We start from the raw sequence: 12,445 nt of genomic DNA, 5'->3' as shown, positions 1-12,445 counted from the left end.
AGCAGTTACACATGCACACATATAACTAACCTTTTTTATTGGTTTCTGGAGAATCCTAGAATTACGCAAAAAAGCAATATGGATTCTTATTCTTTTATATACCATGATGGACCCTGATTTTTCCCCCCACTTAGCATATTTCTTGGTGATCTTTTCATACCATTGCATACCAAGCATCCTCATTTTTTCTTACAGCTGCAAGGTATGCCGTTGTTACAGACATAGAGGGTAAATTTACTAATGCTCTATTAATGGGCATTTGTTTAGCTTGCAGTCTTGTGCTATTACAAACAATACTTCACTGAATGACTTTGTACATATAATTGCACATGTGTGTAAGTATATTTACAGGACAAATTCCTAGAAGTGCAATTGATGGGTCAAAGAATATATCATTTGCTATTTTAACAGGTACTACCAAATTATACTTCATAGTTTTAACCAATTTAATCACTTAATAGAAGTACCTATTTTGCCTAACTAACAGACATCTCAGTGTAGTTTTGACTTGCGTTTCCCCTAAGTCTGAGATTCACTTTAAGACCCAATTGAATCTCTGAGTGATCTGTTCATACTCTTTCCACATTTGTCTACTATTCGGTTATTTTTATTTCTAGGATTGCTTTTTTGAAGAGAAAGATTAGCCTTTTATTGGTGATTTTTTTTTTTTCCCGTTGCCATTGAGTCAATTCCGACTCATAGCGACCCTATAGGTCAGAGTAGAACTGCCCCATACAGTTTCCAAGGAGTGGTTGCTACATTCGAACTGTCTGCATTTTGGTTAGTAGCCGTAGCACTTAACCACTACACCACCAGGGTTTCCTTTATCTGTGATATGATTTCAACCCCCCCCCACAGAATTTGTCCTTTGTTTTTTATTTTGCTTTTTTTCTTTTCACTATGCATAGTTTTTTTATTCTTATGTAAGATTTATCAATCATTTCTTTTGAATCATGATTAGAGAAGTCTTCCTCATTCTAGAGTTATAAAGGAATTCTTCCTTATTTTCACTCTATAATTTGTTTTTTTAACATTTTATTGTGCTTTAGGTGGATGTTTACATAGCAGATTAGTTTTCCTATCAATATTTTATACACAAATTGTTCCATGACATTGGTTACAGTCCCTTCAATGTATCAGCATTCTCCCCATTTCCTCTTTGGGTTCCCTGTTTCCGTTCGTCTGGTTTCCCAGCCCCTCCCTGCCTTCTCATTTTTGTTTTTGGGTAAATGCTGCTCTTTTGGTCCTGTACAGTTGATTATTCTAAGGACCACATTCCCAATGGGTGTTATTGTTTATTTTATAGGCCAGACTGCTATTTGGCTGAGAGGTGGCCTCCCAGAGTGTCTTCAGTTTCCAGTTAAAAGGTTGTTTTAAGGCAATAATCTCGGATTATCAGACCAGTAAGTCTGGTCTTTTTTCTTTATGAATTTGAGTTTTCTTCTACATTTTTCACCCATTCTACCTGGGACCTGCTCCTGTGATCCAGGTGAGAGTGGTCAGTAATCATAGTTGGGCACCATCCGGTTCTTCTGATCTCAGATTAGAGGAGGCTGTGGTTCATGTGGGCCATTAGTCCCTTGGTATAGTTCCTTCTTTGAGTCTTAGGCTTTCTTCATGTTCCTTTGCTCCAGATGGGAAGAGACCAATAGTTGTATCATACATGGCCAGTCGCGAGCTTTTAAGACCCCAGACGCTACTCACGAGACTAGGATGCAGAACATTATGAACTGTGTTATGCCGGTTGACCTAGATGGCCCCTGAGGCTATGGCCCTTAGCTTTCTAGCTCAAGAGCTCAGTTCCGCAAGGTGTTTGGTTATGTCTAAGAAGGTTCCGTAACTGTGCCCCCATGTGCTCCATTATATATGTGAATATACATGCTGCAATTACAAATATGTATGTAGAAATCCACCACCACCACACCTATATAAGCACATGGGTGTATTCCTGTACGATTTTCCATACTTATTTAACATACATATCTCACTTTGTGTCCTCTCACAAATTATCGTTTGTTATTACTGTTGTTGCAGGATTGTATATGTTACTTTACTGTGGTTGCTCTTAAAGATTCCTGTGTTCCTTGCAGTGTCTTCTTTGTCTTGGTCCCATTGTGCTGACTTCCCCCATATTGTGTATTGTCTTTCCCTTCATCAATATTAACACGTAGCTACTGTCTGGTTGGAGCCCTGACGGCCCAGTGGTCAAGAGCTTGGCTGCTAACCAAAAAAAAGGTAGGCAGTTCGAATCTGCCAGCCACTCCTTCAAAACCCTATGGGGCAGTTCTACTCTGTCTTATAGGGTTGCTATAAGATAGAAGCAACTCGATGGCAATGGGTTTGGTTTGTTTGTTTACTATCTAGTTTGTGATTCTGTCTCCCTTCCCCTTCATCCCTGGTAACCATCAAAGTATGTTTCTTTCTGTGTGTAAATCTTTTCATCTTAAACTTCTTAGTTTTAATTTTTATAGAGTTCATTCTTGCATATATTGTGAAATATGGCTCCAATTTTTTTTTTTTTTCTTCCAAATGGCTATTCAGTTGTCCCAATGGTATTTGCTAAAAAGTTTATCTTTGGACTTTGATTTGAAATTTTGCCTTTATCATATACTAAAATATTGTATGTATTTGGATCTATTTCTGGAACTTCTATTGGTTTGTCTCTCTATTCATGTACCAGTATTGCACTGTTTTAATTTTTGAGATTATAAAATATATATTAATATCTAGTGGTACGAGGCCGTCCACCCCATTATTCATCTGATATTCAGCCTACTTATCTGAGAATACACTATATGAAGAAAAACTAGGCATCAAGATTGGAGGAAGACTCATTAACAACCTGCGTTATGCAGATGACACAACCTTGCTTGCTGAAAGTGAAGAGGACTTGAAGCACTTACTAATGAAGATCAAAGACCACAGCCTTCAGTATGGATTACACCTCAACATAAAGAAAACAAAAATCCTCACAACTGGACCAATGAGCAACATCATGATAAATGGAGAAAAGATTGGTCAAGGATTTCATTTTACTTGGATCCACAATCAACAGCCATGGAAGCAGCAGTCAAGAAATCAAAAGACACATTGCATTGGGCAAATCTGCTGCAAAGGACCTCTTCAAAGTGTTGAAGAGCAAAGATGTCACCCTGAAGACTAAGGTGCACCTGACCCAAGCCGTGGTATTTTCAATGGCATCATATGCATGTGAAAGCTGGACAATGAATAAGGAAGACCGAAGAAGAGTTGACGCCTTTGAATTGTGGTGTTGGCGAAGAATATTGAATATACCGTGGACTGCCAAAAGAACGAACAAATCTGTCTTAGAAGAAGCACAATCAGTAATGATCCTTAGAAGCAAGGATGGCGAGATTGCGTCTTACATACTTTGGACATGTTATCAGGAGGGATCAGTCCCTGGAGAAGGACATCATGCTTGGCAGAGTACAGGGTCAGCGGAAAAGAGGAAGACCCTCAACGAGGTAGATTGACACAGTGGCTGCAACAATGAGCTCAAGCATAACAATGATTGTAAGGATGGCGCAGGACCGGGCAGTGTCTCGTTCTGTTGTGCACAGGGTCGCTATGAGTCGGAACGGACTCAACGGCACCTAACAACATCTGAGAATATAGTGTGTTTTTCCATTTGTTTAATTCTTCTGTATCTTTCAGTAATGTTTTGAAGGTTGGTTTTATTTGTTTTATATAAACCCAAACTCAAACACACTGCTGTTGAGTCCATTCTGACTCATAGCGACCGTATACGACAGGGTAGAACTGCCTCATACAGTTTCCAAAGAGGCCCTGGTGGATTCGAAATGCCAACCTTTTAGTTACCAGTTGTAGCTCTTAACCACTACGCCACCAGGGTTTCCTAGTTTTATAAAGGTCTTACAAATTTCTTGTTAAACTTATTCCCAGGTTTTTAATATCTTTTTTGTTGCTATATTAAATGTGGTCTCTTTCATCATACATTTTGTCTAATTACTATTTGGATATGTAAAAGCTATTCTTTTGTGTTTTCCAGGTATGTAATCATATTGATAATGATAGTTTTGCCCCCTCATATCCATTTTACATGTTTCTGTTTTCTTTTTCATAACTAAATGCATTAGCTCTGTCGTAGTGAAGTACCAGACTTATACTCAGAAGTGAAAGCAAAAATTTTTATTGTGGAATAGAGATTCATGAATCAGGAGACACTTTAACATCCAAGCAGGTTGTCATGGTGTTTGACATTGCAGGAAGACAATGAGGTTTTTATCAGGTGGAGTAAACAAAAGGCTGTGTGCTCGCAGGCAAGGGAGTGGGGGAGGGAGGAAACCCTGTGGGGCTGTTCTAGTCTGTCCTGTAGGGTCGCTATGAGTTGGAATTGACTTAATGGCAGTGGGTTGGGTTTGGGTTATAAATAGGACTATATTAGGTATAATAATATGATGAACTATATTAGTAGCGTGTGTTTATTTTTCCTCACATGTTCTGTAATTTTTGCTTTATAAAATTGTCAGTCATTGTTATTTGGTACATAGAAGATATTCATAATTATACCCTCTCTGAATTGGGCCTTCTAGTTTTAAGAAAGTCTTTGTGTATTATTAAATGCTTTTTGATTGGAATTCCACCTTTTCTGAATTAAGATCCTGATCCTTTTTTATTTGAGGGGGGGAGACTTTTCATAGTATTTATTTTGAACCTTTCTGGAACATTTTGTTTTACATGTACCCCACTCCTTGCTTATTGACACAGTTAGGTTCCAAAGACCACATCATTATGCAGAAATCACCATTATGTGAAAGTGGAGGATGACCACATCAGATCACAAAATAGAGGATGACTACATCATTACATATCTGCCAAATTAACATCAATACATAACTGACAAAACACTGAGACTCACGGCCCAGCCAAATTAACACATAAGTTTAACCATCACAGCCAGCGCTACTCTTTCCTCACACATCAGTGTTCATTTCTGCGAGGCATACCTCATTAATGGACAAAATAGTAGAATAGTAGATTTTTTACCATTGTTGTAAATGCAAAATGTCAGATAACGAGATAGTCGATAAGTGAGGAGCAGGTATATAAAACATAGAGTTGGGTATTGTTTCATGATCCAGTCTGAAGATCTTTGAATGTGTCAGTTAAGTAACTTTGCATTTATTGATATTTGGATAAGTTTGATATGTTCTATTGTATTATTTTATGCACCCTGTTTTGTCATTTAAAAAAATATCTTAACACTATGTGGTTTATTTTCTTTACATATACATATGACACATGTGTGTGTGTTTTCTGATATTAAGGAAGTTTTGTGGTTTTTTGGGGGGGGTCCTGGTGGCACAATGGTTAAGAGCCTGATTGCTAACCAAAAGGTTGGTAGTTCGAATCCACCAGCCACTCCTTGGAATCCCTGTGGGGAAGGGTCACTATGGGTAGGAATCAACAGTACAGCAACAGATTAAAATCCTTGGTCCTCTATTACTTAGACAATATTTATTAGTTCCCTATTTGGCAGTTTTAAAAATTATCATGTTTCTTTTCCCTGAATCCTTTCTTGAAGCAACAGGTTTTACTTGGTAATATTATCTTTCCTTACCTTCACATAGCTAAATATTATGTTTCTGCAACTTGGTTCCTCAGCTTTAAATGTTATCCTTTAAACTGTTATAGATGAAGCAATTAATGAACTTAGCTCCTATTTATTTTCCAATTTTTATTAGTGTTATAAGTTCTGTAACGTCAAGGCATAGTCCACATTTGCTTTGGTCTTAAGTCTGTAGTTAAATATACTCAGTGCTCATAGGCACTCTTTTTATCGTATTGTCCCCAGTCATCTCTTGGTTACCTGAAGCTCACTCCACCACAGTGGGGTTCTTGTTGCCATCCAGTGAACTGGGCTCTAGAGCCCATCTGGAGGGTCTGCTATCCAGGACACTGCTCACTTACCTTGGGCTCCTGGGAAGGAAAAAGTTGAGCTAGAGACCAGCTTTTGTACAAGTGATCCTAGGAAACAGGAATGAGGCACCAGGGAGAGTGAAATAGAGAAATAAAGGACTACAATACATGTATGTGTTATTGAGTTGATCATCATTGTGGTAAATGGTCCTTGACTCTTCAGGGAGATTTTGAGGACTGTACAGAATGTGTATGAATTGTCCCCCAAAGAGACAAAGGGAAGTAGTGTTTCTCCATTAGCCTCCATTCTCTGTTGAGGGTATTCACTCTCCCACACTTCCTGGTTGAGAATCCATGAAGTGAAGTGCTACCTGCACAAACCTTTGTGGAAGTATTTGCCACAGATGTAGCTGCCATCAGAGGTGAGAACAAGAGGATGTGAAATGGTATGAGAGGCTCCTGTACTATTTTCAGCTATCTGAAACTGTGATTTTAATTGCCTCTTTGACTTGAGGTTTTAGGATTATTTAATATTTCTAATCCATTTTTTAATTTTATTTTTCTGTTGTTTTGTGTTGGTAATTTTTAGTTTTACTCTTATACTCAGATAATACGGCAGGTATAATTTCCATGTTTCAGAATTTATTGAGATTCTATTTGGAGCTTAGTATATGATCAAGGTTTGTAGATTTTTTTCCCATGCATACATGAAAAGAATGCGTATTCTCTGTTTGTAAAGCACACATTTCATTGTATCTTTTTATTCAAATTCTCATTTTTTCTATCGCTTATTTTAGTGGAAAATATTTGAACTTTCCTTCTCTGGCAGGTTTTTGCCTTACACAGGCTCTGGCTGTCACAGGTTTGTTTTACTCTATTTGCCTAAGTCCTTTATCATCTGTTCTGCATTTTGTCCTTTTGTTAATCCTATTTAGGGATTGAAAAAGAGCTTTGAATTTCCCTTTTAGAATCTTGTTTTGTCAACTTATTCTTGTATATTGCTTTAGTGTATTTTCATTAAAGTTAACGGCCCCTTTTTTGGAGGTTTGGAGGGTATTAATTACCCATAGCCCTCTCCTTTCCAGTTTATGAACTAATTGAGAAAAAAAACCTCAGAATCAGAATTGGGAGGAAAGATCGGCTTCCTTGCACGCTAAATTAAATTGGAGAATTTAGCTTGGATTTCTAGCTAAAACAGACTTTCTACTACTCATTCATGCTAACTATTCAGTTGTAAATGGCATAGCTGGGATGCTCCTTAGAAGCAAGGATGGCCAGACTGTGTCTTACATACTTTGGACATGTTGTCAGGAGGGATCAGTCTCTGGAGAAGGATATCATGCTTGGCAAAGTACAGGGTCAGCGGAACAGAGGAAGACCCTCAATGAGGTAGATTGACACAGTGGCTGCAACAATGGGCTCAAGCATAACAACGATTGTAAGAATTGCGCAGGACCGGGCAGTGTTTCGTTCTGTTGTGCATAGGGTCGCTATGAGTCGGAACCAACTTGATGGCACCTAACAACAACAACAGGATGGGAAAAGGCAATAGCCCCAGAATTTCTCTATAGTAGAGGTGGAGGCCACAGTGTGGTTGGAAGAGCCTGCTAGGGAGCATATTTTGAAGCTGCGTCTGTTGAAGCTGTGTCTGCATAGCAAACACCCTGTTTTACTTCTGTGTTTATTTGAGTGGGGAGGGGCTGGATGTCTTTCAAGCCACACGTTGATGGTGCCATTCTGTGTTTCCCAGAGCTTTATACACAAACCTCATGCCGTTTTCAGGTAGGCAGCTCTAAGAGAACTTGTTAAAGAGAAGAATCCAAGAAGGCTCAATGATCCTTTTTTTTTTAAATTGAGCTTTAGGTGAAATTTTACAGCTCAAATTAGTTCCTCATACAGAAATTTATACACACATTGTTATGTGACCCTAGTTGCTATCCCTGTAATGTGACTGCATGTTCCTCCTTTCCACCCCAAATTTTCTGTGTCCATTCAACCAGCTCCTATCCCTTTCTGCCTTTTAATCTCGCCTCCGGACAGGACCTTCCCATTTAGTCTGGTGTATCTACTTAAACTAAGAAGCACACTGTTCACGAGTATCATTTTATGTCTTATAGCTCAGTCTATTCTTTGAAGAGTCGGCTTCAGGAATGCTTTTAGTTCTGTGTTAACAGAAAGTCTGGGGGCCGTGTCTTCCGGGGTTCTTGTAGTCTCAGTGAGACCATTAAGTCTGGTCTGCTCTGCAGCCCACTTTTCTCCTGTGCTCTCAGAGACTCTCTGTCTTGTACCCTGTCAGAGCAATCATTGGTGGTAGCCGGGCACCATCTAATTCTTCTGGTCTCAGGCTGATGGAGTATATGGTTTATGTGGCCCCTTTTGTCTCTTGAGCTAATATTTTCCTTGTGTCTTTGGTGTTCTTCATTCTCCTTTGCTGCAGGTGGGTTGGGACCAAATGATGCATTTTAGATGGCCGCTTGCTAGCTTTTAAGACCCCAGAGACCGCTCACCAAAGTGGGATGCAGAACATTTTCTTTATACACTTTGTTATGCCAGTTGACCTAGATGTCCCCTGAAACCGTGGTCCCCAGATCCCCACCCCTGCTACACTGTCCCTCAAAGTGTTTGGTTGTGTTCAGGAAACTTCTTAGCTTTTGTTTTAGTCCAGTTGTGCTGAATTCCCCTGTATTGTGTGTTATCCTTCACCTAAGATAATTCTTGTCTACTATCTAGTGAGTGAGTTCCCCTCTCCCTCCCTCCCTCCCCTCGTAACCAAAAAAGAATGTTTTCTTCTGTATTTAACCATTTCTTGAGTTTTTGTAACAGTGGTCTCATACAATATTTGTCCTTTTGCACTAATTTCACTCAGCATAATACCTTCCAGATTCATCCATGTTATGAGATGTTTTGCGGATTCATTGTTGTTCTTTATCATTGTGTAGTATTCCATTGTGTGGATATGCCATAATTTGTTTATCCATTCATCCCTTGATGGGCACCTAGGTTGTTTCCATCTTTTTGCTATTGTGAACAGCGCTGCAGTGAACAAGGATGTGCATATATCTATTCATGTGACGGCTCCTATTTCTCTAGGATATATTCCAAGGAGTGGGATTGCTGGATCGATCGTATGGTACTTCTATTTCCAGCTTTTTCAGGAAGTGCCAAATTGATTTCCAAAGTGGTTGTACCATTTTACATTTGCACCAGCAGTCCATAAGTGTTCTGGTCTCTCCACAACCTCTCCAACATTTATTATTATTATTTTCTATTAATGCTAGCCTTGTTGGGGTGAAATGATATCTCATTGTACTTTTGATTTAATGGCTAATGATCATGAATATTTCCTCATATACCTGTTAGCTACTTGAATGTCTTCTTTGATGAAGTGTCTGTTATATCCTTTGCCCATTTTTTCATTGGGTTATTTGTTTTTTTGTAGTTGAAGTTTTGCAGTATCTTGTAGGTTTTAGAGATTAGATGCTGATCGGATATGTTGTAGCCGAAATTTTTTTCCCAGTCTGTAGGTTGTCGTTTTACTCTTTTGGTGAAATCCTTTGATGAGTGTAAGTGTTTGATTTTTAGGAGCTCCCAGGTATCTAGTTTCTCTTCTGGTATTTGTGCATTGTTAGTTATATTTTGTACTCTGTTTATGCCGTGTATTAGGGTTCCTAGCATTGCCTCTGTTTTTTCTTCTATGGTCTTTATCATTTTAGATTTTATATTTAGGTCTGGGACCCATTTTGAGTTACTTTTTGTGCATGGTGTGAGATATGGGTCTTGTTTCATTTTTTTGCAGCTGGGTATCCAGTTATGCCAGCACCATTTGTTAAAGAGACTGTCTTTTCCCCATTTAACGGACTTTGGACCTTTGTCAGATATCAGCTGCTCATAGGTGGGTGAATTTACATCCGGTTTCTCAATTCTGTTCCATTGGTCTATGTATCTCTTGTACCAGTACCAGGCTGTTTTGACTACCATGGCAGTATAATAGGTTCTAAAATCAGGTAGTTTGAGGCCTCCCACTTTGTTCTTCAGTATCCAGGGCCTCTTCTCTTTCCATATGAAGTTGGTGACTTGTTTCTCCATCTCATTAAAAAATGTCATTGAAATCTGGATCAGGATTGCATTGTATCTGTAGATCACTTTCGGTAGAATTGACATTTTCAAAATGTTGAGTCTTCCTATCCATGAGCAAGGTAAGTTTTTCCACTTACGTAGGTCTCTTTTGGTTTCTTGCAGTAGTGTCTTATAGTTTTCTTTGTATAGGTCTTTTGCGTCTCTGGTTAGATTTATTCCTAAGTATTTTATCTTCTTGGGAGCTATTGTAAATGGTATTGATTTGGTGATTTCCTCTTTGAAGTTCTCTTTGTTGGTGTAGAGGAATCCAACTGATTTTTGTATGTTTATTTTGTATCTTGATACTTTGCTGAAGTCTTCTATTAGTTCCAGTAGTTTTCTTGTGGATTCTTTGGGGTTTTCTGTGTATAAGATCATATCATCTGCAAATAGGGATACTTTTACTTCTTCCTTACTGATTTGGATGCCTTTTATTTTCTTTTTCCAGCCTAATTTCTCTGGCTGCACCTCCAACACAATGTTGAATAAGAGTGGTGATAAAGGGCATCCTTGTCTGGTTCTCATTCTCAAGGGGAATGCTTTTAGACTCTCTCAATTTAGGATGACGTTGGCTATTGGCTTTGTATAAAAGCCCTTTATTATTTTAAGGAATTTCCCTTCTATTCCTATTTTGCTGAGAGTTTTTATCATGAATCGTTGTTGGACTTTGTCAAATGTCCTTTCTGCATCAATTGATAAGATCATGTGGTTCTTATCTTTTGTTTTATTTACATGATAGATTTCATTGATTGTTTTTCTGATGTTGAACCATCCCTGCATACCTAGTATGAATCCCACTTGTCATGGTGTATTATTTTTTGATATGTTGTTGAATTGTATTGGCTAGAATTTTGTTGAGGATTTTTGCATCTATGTTCATGAGGGATATTGACCTGCAATTTTCTTTTTTTGTGGTGTCTTTACCTGGTTTTGGTATCAGGGTTATGCTGGCTTCATAGATTGGGTTTGGGAGTATTCCATCATTTTCTATGCTCTGAAATGCCTTTAGTAGTAGTGTGTTAACTGCTCTCTGAAAGTTTGGTAGAATTTTCCAGTATAGCTGTCAAGGCCAGGGTTTTTTTTTGTTGTTGGGAGTTTTTCAATTACCTTTTCAATCTCTTTTGTTAAGGGTTGATTTAGTTGTTCTACCTCTGTTTATGTTAGTTTAGGTAGGTAGTTTGTGTCTAGAAATTCGTCCATGTCTTCTAGGTTTTCAAATTTGTTAGAGTACAGTTTTCCATAGTAATCTGATATGATTCTTTTTTAATTTCAGTTGGGTCTGTTGTGGTATCACCCATCTCATTTCTTATTCAGGTTATTTGCTTCCTCGCCTGTTTTTATTTTGTCAGTTTGGCCAATGGTTTATCGATTTTGTTGATCTTTTCAAAGAACCAGCTTTTGGTTTTGTTAACTCTTTCAATTGTTTTTCTGTTCTCCATTTCACTTAATTCTACTCTAATTTTTCTTATTTCCCTTCTTATGGTGCCTGAGGGCTCCTTTTGCTGCTCTCTTTCTACTTATTTGAGTTGTGGGGTTAATGTTTTGATTTTGGCCCTTCTTCTTTTCGGCTGTGTGCATTTATTGCTATAAACTGATCTCTAACACTGGTTTTGCTGTGTCCAAAAGGTTCTGGTAGGATGTGTTTTCATTCTCATTTGATTCTCTGAATGTCTTTATTCCATCCTTAATTTCTTCTATAACCCAGTAGTTTTTCAGCAAAGTATTCAGTTTCCATGTATTTGATTTTTTTTCCTTGCTTTTCCTGTTACTGATTTTTACTTTTATGAGTTTATGGTCAGAAAAGGTTCTTCGTAATATCAAAGCTTTGGATTCTGTTAAGGCTTGCTTTGTGGCCTAATATGTGGTCTATTCTGGAGAATGTTCCATGTGCATTGGAAAAGAAAGTATACTTGGCTGCTGTTGGCTGGGATGTTCTGTATATGTCTATGAGATTAAGTTGGTTGATCATGGCATTTAGATCTTCTGTGTCTTTATTGAGCTTCTTGCTGGATGTTCAGTCCTTCACTGAAAATGGTGGGTCGAAGTTTCCTGCTATTATTGTGGAGCTGTGTATCTCTTTTCAATGCTGTTAGAGTTTCTTCTATGTATTTTGGAATCCTGTGGTTGGGTGGGTAAATATTTATTATGGTTATATTCTCATGGTATATTGTCCCTTTAATCATTATATAGTGTTCTTCATTATCCTTTGTGGTGGATTTTGCTTTAAAGTCTATTTTGTCACAGATTAATATTGCCACTCCTCCTCTTTTTTGATTGTTATTTTTTTTTCCTTCCTTTGAGCTTTAGTTTGTTTGTGTCTTTAAGTCTAAGGTGTATCCCTTGTAGGCAGCGTATAGAGGAATCATGCTTTTATAATCCATTCTGCCACTCTCTGTCTCTTTGTTGATGCCTTTAGTCCGTTTACATT

The sequence above is a fragment of the Loxodonta africana genome, chromosome 1 (assembly GCF_030014295.1).
Source record: "Loxodonta africana isolate mLoxAfr1 chromosome 1, mLoxAfr1.hap2, whole genome shotgun sequence".
Classification (NCBI taxonomy): domain Eukaryota; kingdom Metazoa; phylum Chordata; class Mammalia; order Proboscidea; family Elephantidae; genus Loxodonta; species Loxodonta africana.
This window is presented reverse-complemented; position numbering follows the sequence as displayed.